Raw genomic sequence first — 8,582 nt, forward strand, 5'->3', positions numbered from 1 at the left:
ATGACGGATTATTGGGACTGAGGTCAGAGGAGCAGACTAGAGATGGTCTTCTTATGATGCTGGAAATGTGATGGTTTAACAATGTGAGAAGAAAATATTCAAGTCAGCAAAGGATGGCCTGGGTAGACTCAATGGTGTAAAAAGGCTATTAGTGTTAATTAATATGAGTAGGAAAACTGAAGAATCTCCTACATTGTATTGCGCGTTGTTTACTGCAATGGACTTTGTCTTGGTGACACATTTTGCTCTGATGGCTTCTTCAAATCTGGCACTTAATACTGCACGGGTAGAGTTTGCATGCAGTGGAATGTCTTGTGTGTAACGGTCATTGTTGCATGAAGAAGTGGACCAAAACGCAGCGTGGTACGTGTTCATACTTTTATTTGAACTGAACACTGAAATAACAAAGAGAACGAACAAAACCGAAACAGTTCTGTCTGGTGCAGACACAAAAACAGAAAATACAGTGCCTTGCGAAAGTATTCGGCCCCCTTGAACTTTGCGACCTTTTGCCACATTTCAGGCTTCAAACATAAACATATAAAACGGTATTTTTTTGTGAAGAATCAACAACAAGTGGGACACAATCATGAAGTGGAACGACATTTATTGGATATTTCAAACTTTTTTAACAAATCAAAAACTGAAAAATTGGGCGTGCAAAATTATTCAGCCCCCTTAAGTTGTACTTTGTAGCGCCACCTTTTGCTGTGATTACAGCTGTAAGTCGCTTGGGGTATGTCTCTATCAGTTTTGCACATCGAGAGACTGACATTTTTTCCCATTCCTCCTTGCAAAACAGCTCGAGCTCAGTGAGGTTGGATGGAGAGCATTTGTGAACAGCAGTTTTCAGATCTTTCCACAGATTCTCGATTGGATTCAGGTCTGGACTTTGACTTGGCCATTCTAACACCTGGATATGTTTATTTTTGAACCATTCCATTGTAGATTTTGCTTTATGTTTTGGATCATTGTCTTGTTGGAAGACAAATCTCCGTCCCATTCTCAGGTCTTTTGCAGACTCCATCAGGTTTTCTTCCAGAATGGTCCTGTATTTGGCTCTATCCATCTTCCCATCAATTTTAACCATCTTCCCTGTCCCTGCTGAAGAAAAACAGGCCCAAACCATGATGCTGCCACCACCATGTTTGACAGTGGGGATGGTGTGTTCACGGTGATGAGCTGTGTTGCTTTTACGCCAAACACAACGTTTTGCATTGTTGCCAAAAAGTTAAATTTTGGTTTCATCTGACCAGAGCACCTTTTTCCACATGTTTGGTGTGTCTCCCAGGTGGCTTGTGGCAAACTTTAAACAACACTTTTTATGGATATCTTTAAGAAATGGCTTTCTTTGTGCCACTCTTCCATAAAGGCCAGATTTGTGCAATATACGACTGATTGTTGTCCTATGGACGGAGTCTCCCACCTCAGCTGTAGATCTCTGCAGTTCATCCAGAGTGATCATGGGCCTCTTGGCTGCATCTCTGATCAGTCTTCTCCTTGTATGAGCTGAAAGTTTAGAGGGACGGCCAGGTCTTGGTAGATTTGCAGTGGTCTGATACTCCTTCCATTTCAATATTATTGCTTGCACAGTGCTCCTTGGGATGTTTAAAGCTTGGGAAATCTTTTTGTATCCAAATCCGGCTTTAAACTTCTTCACAACAGTATCTCGGACCAGCCTGGTGTGTTCCTTGTTCTTCATGATGCTCTCTGCGCTTTTAACGGACCTCTGAGACTATCACAGTGCAGGTGCATTTATACGGAGACTTGATTACACACAGGTGGATTGTATTTATCATCATTAGTCATTTAGGTCAACATTGGATCATTCAGAGATCCTCACTGAACTTCTGGAGAGAGTTTGCTGCACTGAAAGTAAAGGTGCTGAATAATTTTGCACGCCCAATTTTTCAGTTTTTGATTTGTTAAAAAAGTTTGAAATATCCAATAAATGTCGTTCCACTTCATGATTGTGTCCCACTTGTTGTTGATTCTTCACAAAAAAATACAGTTTTATATCTTTATGTTTGAAGCCTGAAATGTGGCAAAAGGTCGCAAAGTTCAAGGGAGCCGAATACTTTCGCAAGGCACTGTAACTACCCACAAAAACCCTGTGGGAAAAAGCTACCTAAGTATGGTTCCCAATCCCAATCAGAGACAACGATAGACAGCTGTCCCTGATTGAGAACCATACCCGGCCAAAACAAAGAAATACAAAAACATAGAAAAAAGAACATAGAATGCCCACCCTAGTCACACCCTGGCCTAACCAAAATAGAGAATAAAAACCTCTCTATGGCCAGGGCGTGACATTGTGTCCACACTGTGTTGCTGTGTTGCCACGGCAGCTGTTGTTGGTTTGCTCCCAGAATGGTCTGTGCTGATGCCTTTTGTTATATTTTTAAAAGTTTCCCACAACTGCAGAGAGCCTTTTGAAATATTGATGTTTCGCTTCAAATCGCATGGTGGACTGGTGGATCAAAGGTCCATAGGCAAATAGCAGGCTAGGGTAGTGGACGAGGTAGTGCATCTTTGGGATTGTCTTCCCTGGAAACAGCTCCTGGAAGAGAGCTTGAAATTCAGTGTTTTTTTCCTGTCATATATGGGATCCAGGATCTTCTTAAAACTGGGGCCAAAATGATGTCGGATATCTCTCAAAGCAGGAGGTAGAGATCCCAAGCACTGACATTTTGTATTTTACTACCAATTATTCCGGGGAGTAAATGGAAAAGTCTAAATGTTTCTGATGCACTTCCGGATAGATGGCCATTCTTCCTTAGGACTGTCGGATAGTGGCGCAGGTTTAGAAGACACATCCCGTTTGCTGTAGACAAGTTCTCAATCTCATAGTTAATCTTGGCAAGAGTAATTTGCCTCTCTTGAACCAGTTGTTACAGTACTAGTCTAAGCACTGTGGGTATGATGCCTTCATGAATGTCATGCATGACACCTGGTGGAAACAGACAGGTAATTAGAGACGGCACATGATTCAGCTGAGAGAAGCATCAGGCTTTTTTGATGCTATACGTCGATGCATTGTACGGATTGTCTTCCACAGCCTGCAGATGGTACTTGTAGTTTTATGGGTTACACATGGTGAATTCCTCTTCAGTGATTTGAGAAAATGTCCCCCTTGGTCCCTTGGTAGCCAAGCAGAAGTGACAAATGCGACCAGAGAAAAAGTTTTTGCTCAACCCTGCAATTGCATGTGCAAAGAGATTATCTGCTGAGATCGTTGTGATTTTGCCTCGGAAGGTTTTGTTTTCACCATTGCATGATAACTTCACACCCTGTGTTTCCAATTCTTGGATGTCACGTATCAAAGGCTTGAAAACTTTTTCGGAAGTGGTGACTTGTTTTTGAATGAGGCAGTGATGAACCAGTGTGGAGAGGTATATATTTTGGAGTTGGGAAGTATCCTTGTGGTCAAGATTTCCTAATCTAAAGTACACTGTGGTCAATTTGTGTTTGGCTTTTTTAGAACTCAATGGATACACAACTTCAAATGAATCTATATGGAACTGCAGACGGATGCTCTGCTTTGTTAAATTGGGATTTGATTTGAACAATTCATCGTCAGTAAAGTCTTCTAGAATTTCATCATTATGTGGCTTTTGGTCTTGATTCAAGGTGGCCCAGACCTCTTCATTACTTGCTATTTTTTGCAGTGTGAGGACCAATAGGATGTACAAAAATGACCTTGTTTCATAAACATCTTTGTTGCTCAGGAGTACTTCAATTGGCCTGACCATGCCCAATTCTTTCATACAGTAATGCTCCAGCATCCACTCAGAGCTTATGCATCTAATGTATTCCTCAAATACTGCAGAGTTGTTAAGAAAGTCCCTGAGATCGTTGTCTTCATCCACATTTATTTGCTCATTTTTAAGGTGAAACCTGATGGCATCACTGTAGCATGTCATAAATGCATTTACAAAATGGTTCTGAGGTCCTCAAAAATGCTATTCTCTACCGTAGCTGCGATGCAGTGTTTTTTCCCTGATTTTGAAAATAAAAATACCTTCTTTTTGAGACCTTCAATTAGCTGCTCAGTGTTGAACTCTGTGGCTTGAAAATGTTCAGGCTCTGGCAGACTCTACATCACTCACGTAATCTTCAATGGGATCAGTCCCAGTTTCAAATTCATCATGAGGGCAATTTTCATCGAAGTTGGAGCTTAAAGGCTTGCTGTGGTTTCAATAGGCGCTGAAACATCTACGCATTTGTTTTCCCACAACCATTAAGGCCACAGGTAATTAGAAAATGTGGTTTATGCTGGTGATAGAGGCCAATATGTGTGAGTCGTCTGGACACATAGAATGTACGTTTGTTGCAAAGTGGACAACTGAATAGAGTCGGAATTCTTCAGACAGATTGTGAACTTTAGAATGATGGGATGGAATCATGGAGATCATTGGTACTCAGCCACTTGCAGACATCATCAATGGACCAGTCTTCCACAGCCACACTCAAATTCAAGTTGACACTAAAGGCAAAAGTGAAATTTATTAGTGTTGAGGATAAAACAAAACCTATAACACTCCTTCCAGACAACCACCTGTCCTCCTGTTTTGTACTCATGGTTGTTCCACAAAGAAGCATAGCTTGTCAGGAAAGGTGAAGATGTTGCTCTTATTTATCTGACGCCATATTTCTTAGCATGGGACATTGAGATTCTGCAGTCCCACATTTAAGTGCCGACTCAGATAATATGATGCATCTTGTCACGTTCTGACCTTAGTTCCTTTGTTTTGTCTTTTGTTTTAGTATGGTCAGGGCGTGAGTTGGGTGGGTTGTCTTGTTAGTTTTCCTATTTCTGTGTTTGGCCTGGTATGGTTCTCAGAGGCAGCTGTCAACCGTTGTCCCTGATTGAGAACCATATTTATGTAGCCTGTTTTCAATTGTGTTTTGTGGGTGGTTATTTTCAATCTTTGTGTGTCTGCACAAGACGGAACTGTTTCGGTTGTTTCTTTGTTATTTTGTTATTCAGTGTTCAGTTTTGATTATTATTAAAAATCATGAACACTTACCACGCTGCACCTTGGTCCTCACCTTCTTCCACCGACGACACCCATTACACATCTATGGGGCATTAAGTTCTTCTTCCATGTCAACCCAAATTGGCCTATTAGCGTTCTCAATTAAGAGAGCCTATTTGGGCCGTTATAATGGCTTCTTGATATAATTGCATGTTAGGGAGCTTTAATCCTCCCTTCTAAGTCTTTGCCTGTAATCTAGCTGGGTTATTCCTTGCCATTTTAGTAGTCCAAATAAACGGAATAATAATTTTGTCTATGGTGTGTGGTAGTTAATTTCTTTACTATCAAATGAGGAGAGACAAACTATTCACACAAGTCAGAGTTATCCTTATGTAACAGGGTTATATTGGTGATTCCCCTTGCCACTTTATTGTTAAGCCAATGGGTTTTAGGTTTGAGTTTGTTTTGCCTTCACCTACTCAACATGGCATCTTATTGGCTGGTTTGCGTAGCTTGCTTACGAGGGGGGATGTTCCAGTTAGAATCTTCCCAGTGAACAAGCACCAAACCAGCGGTAAGTTGTTGGTTGCAAAGCACTGTACATCAAAAGTGATTTTTATACTCTCAAGTGATAATTTAAATGTACAATTTATATCAAATTGTTTGTAAATGTCATTCGATAAGATGCAGCGGTTTTTGGAGAATATTTGTTGTGCATTTTGTTGTAGAGAATTCCCGCCAGTATTAGCTAGCAACTTACTGTGTCTGGTGGGGGGGTTCATATATTTTGTACAGTGCGTGAGTGCAGAGTTGGATGGTGAGACGTGCATTGCATGACGTGCAATTTTGTGTCGTTCTTATCAGGTACATGGTTAAATATATTATATTGTATATTGTAATTGTATTATTTTGGTAACTATCCCAGTGAACAAGCACCAAACCAGCGTGCGTGAGTGCAGAGTTGGATGGTGAGACGTGCATTGCATGACGTGCAATTTTGTGTCACCACACCACGCCATACCACGCCATACCATCCGATGGGGAACGGGTCCTGCGAAAGGATGAATAGGACTTTGGGAAATATGATCCGGGCCCTGCCAACGAGAGCAAAGCACAGATGGCCTCAGGCGCTGAAGTCCCTTACGTTTGCATACAATTGTACAATCCACGAGACCACAGGCTTTGCCCCTTTCCTGCTAATGTTTGGGAGGACGCCAAGACTGCCTGTTGACATAGTCTTTGGCTCTGTCATAGAGAACCCAGAAGTTGTCGACTATGACCAGTTTGTTCAGTCTTTGAGGAGAGATCTGAAAGAAGCCATGAATGCAGCACAGGCATCTGCAGCGAAGCAGTTGAAGAGGCATGCTGACCTTTATGACAGAAGAGTCAGAGGAGCACCAGTGGAAATTGGGGATCGAGTATTGCTGGCTAACAAGGGGGAGCGGGGAAAGCGGAAGCTCGCTGACCGTTGGGAGGATACTGTCTACCTTGTCACTGGATTGAATGCTGTCAGTCACACTTTTAAGATTCAGAACAGCTCCACGGGACGGGAGACCCCTCAAAAGTAGGCTAATGTCAAGATGAATTCATGTCCCATGACATTAGTTGTGTAGATCCTGCTCATATGCCTCAATCCCAAATTAACTGAAAAGGTAAACTCAGAATAAAACCAGGAATCAAACGGTGCTCATCTTTTCCATTCATTTGGGTTGGAGGAATAGCTGAATCTACACAACAGAGATGGCCTGGGGATGTGGACATACAGTGCCTTGCGAAAGTATTCGGCCCCCTTGAACTTTGCGACCTTTTGCCACATTTCAGGCTTCAAACATAAAGATATAAAACTGTATTTTTTTTGTGAAGAATCAACAATAAGTGGGACACAATCATGAAGTGGAACGAAATTTATTGGATATTTCAAACTTTTTTAACAAATCAAAAACTGAAAAATTGGGCGTGCAAAATTATTCAACCCCTTTACTTTCAGTGCAGCAAACTCTCTCCAGAAGTTCAGTGAGGATCTCTGAATGATCCAATGTTGACCTAAATGACTAATGATGATATAAATACAATCCACCTGTGTGTAATCAAGTCTCCGTATAAATGCACCTGCACTGTGATAGTCTCAGAGGTCCGTTAAAAGTGCAGAGAGCATCATGAAGAACAAGGAACATACCAGGCAGGTCCGAGATACTGTTGTGAAGAAGTTTAAAGCCGGATTTGGATACAAAAAGATTTCCCAAGCTTTAAACATCCCAAGGAGCACTGTGCAAGCGATAATATTGAAATGGAAGGAGTATCAGACCACTGCAAATCTACCAAGACCTGGCCGTCCCGCTAAACTTTCAGCTCATACAAGGAGAAGACTGATCAGAGATGCAACCAAGAGGCCCATGATCACTCTGGATGACCTGCAGAGATCTACAGCTGAGGTGGGAGACTCTGTCCATAGGACAACAATCAGTCGTATATTGCACAAATCTGGCCTTTATGGAAGAGTGGCAAGAAGAAAGCCATTTCTTAAAGATATCCATAAAAAGTGTTGTTTAAAGTTTGCCACAAGCCACCTGGGAGACACACCAAACATGTGGAAGAAGGTGCTCTGGTCAGATGAAACCAAAATGGAACTTTTTGGCAACAATGCAAAACGTTATGTTTGGCGTAAAAGCAACACAGCTGAACACACCATCCCCACTGTCAAACATGGTGGTGGCAGCATCATGGTTTGGGCCTGCTTTTCTTCATCAGGGACAGGGAAGATGGTTAAAATTGATGGGAAGATGGATGGAGCCAAATACAGGACCATTCTGGAAGAAAACCTGATGGCGTCTGCAAAAGACCTGAGACTGGGACGGAGATTTGTCTTCCAACAAGACAATGATCCAAAACATAAAGCAAAATCTACAATGGAATGGTTCAAAAATAAACATATCCAGGTGTTAGAATGGCCAAGTCAAAGTCCAGACCTGAATCCAATCGAGAATCTGTGGAAAGAACTGAAAACTGCTGTTCACAAATGCTCTCCATCCAACCTCACTGAGCTCGAGCTGTTTTGCAAGGAGGAATGGGAAAAGATTTCAGTCTCTCGATGTGCAAAACTGATAGAGACATACCCCAAGCGACTTACAGCTGTAATCGCAGCAAAAGGTGGCGCTACAAAGTATTAACTTAAGGGGGCTGAATAATTTTGCACGCCCAATTTTTCAGTTTTTGATTGTTAAAAACGTTTGAAATATCCAATAAATGTCGTTCCACTTCATGATTGTGTCCCACTTGTTGTTGATTCTTCACAAAAAAATACAGTTTTATATCTTTATGTTTGAAGCCTGAAATGTGGCAAAAGGTCGCAAAGTTCAAGGGGGCCGAATACTTTCGCAAGGCACTGTATCTCAACATTATTCTACTTTTGAAATCTGAAAACATCTGACAAACTTGTATTTTATTTCTCCCAAAATGGAGGTAACATGTTGATGTAGAACTGTAGTAGTGGTGGTGGTGGCTGCCTGGTTTCAACAGCTGTGCATCAGCAGACAGCTTAAATGATGGATGTGTCGATCAGTGAACAGCAGCAGCTTGCCTCTGTCCAGTCAAATGGAACTAGCC

The sequence above is a fragment of the Oncorhynchus mykiss genome, chromosome 9, assembly GCF_057628025.1.
Source record: "Oncorhynchus mykiss isolate SJ-2025 chromosome 9, ASM5762802v1, whole genome shotgun sequence".
Lineage (NCBI taxonomy): Eukaryota > Metazoa > Chordata > Actinopteri > Salmoniformes > Salmonidae > Oncorhynchus > Oncorhynchus mykiss.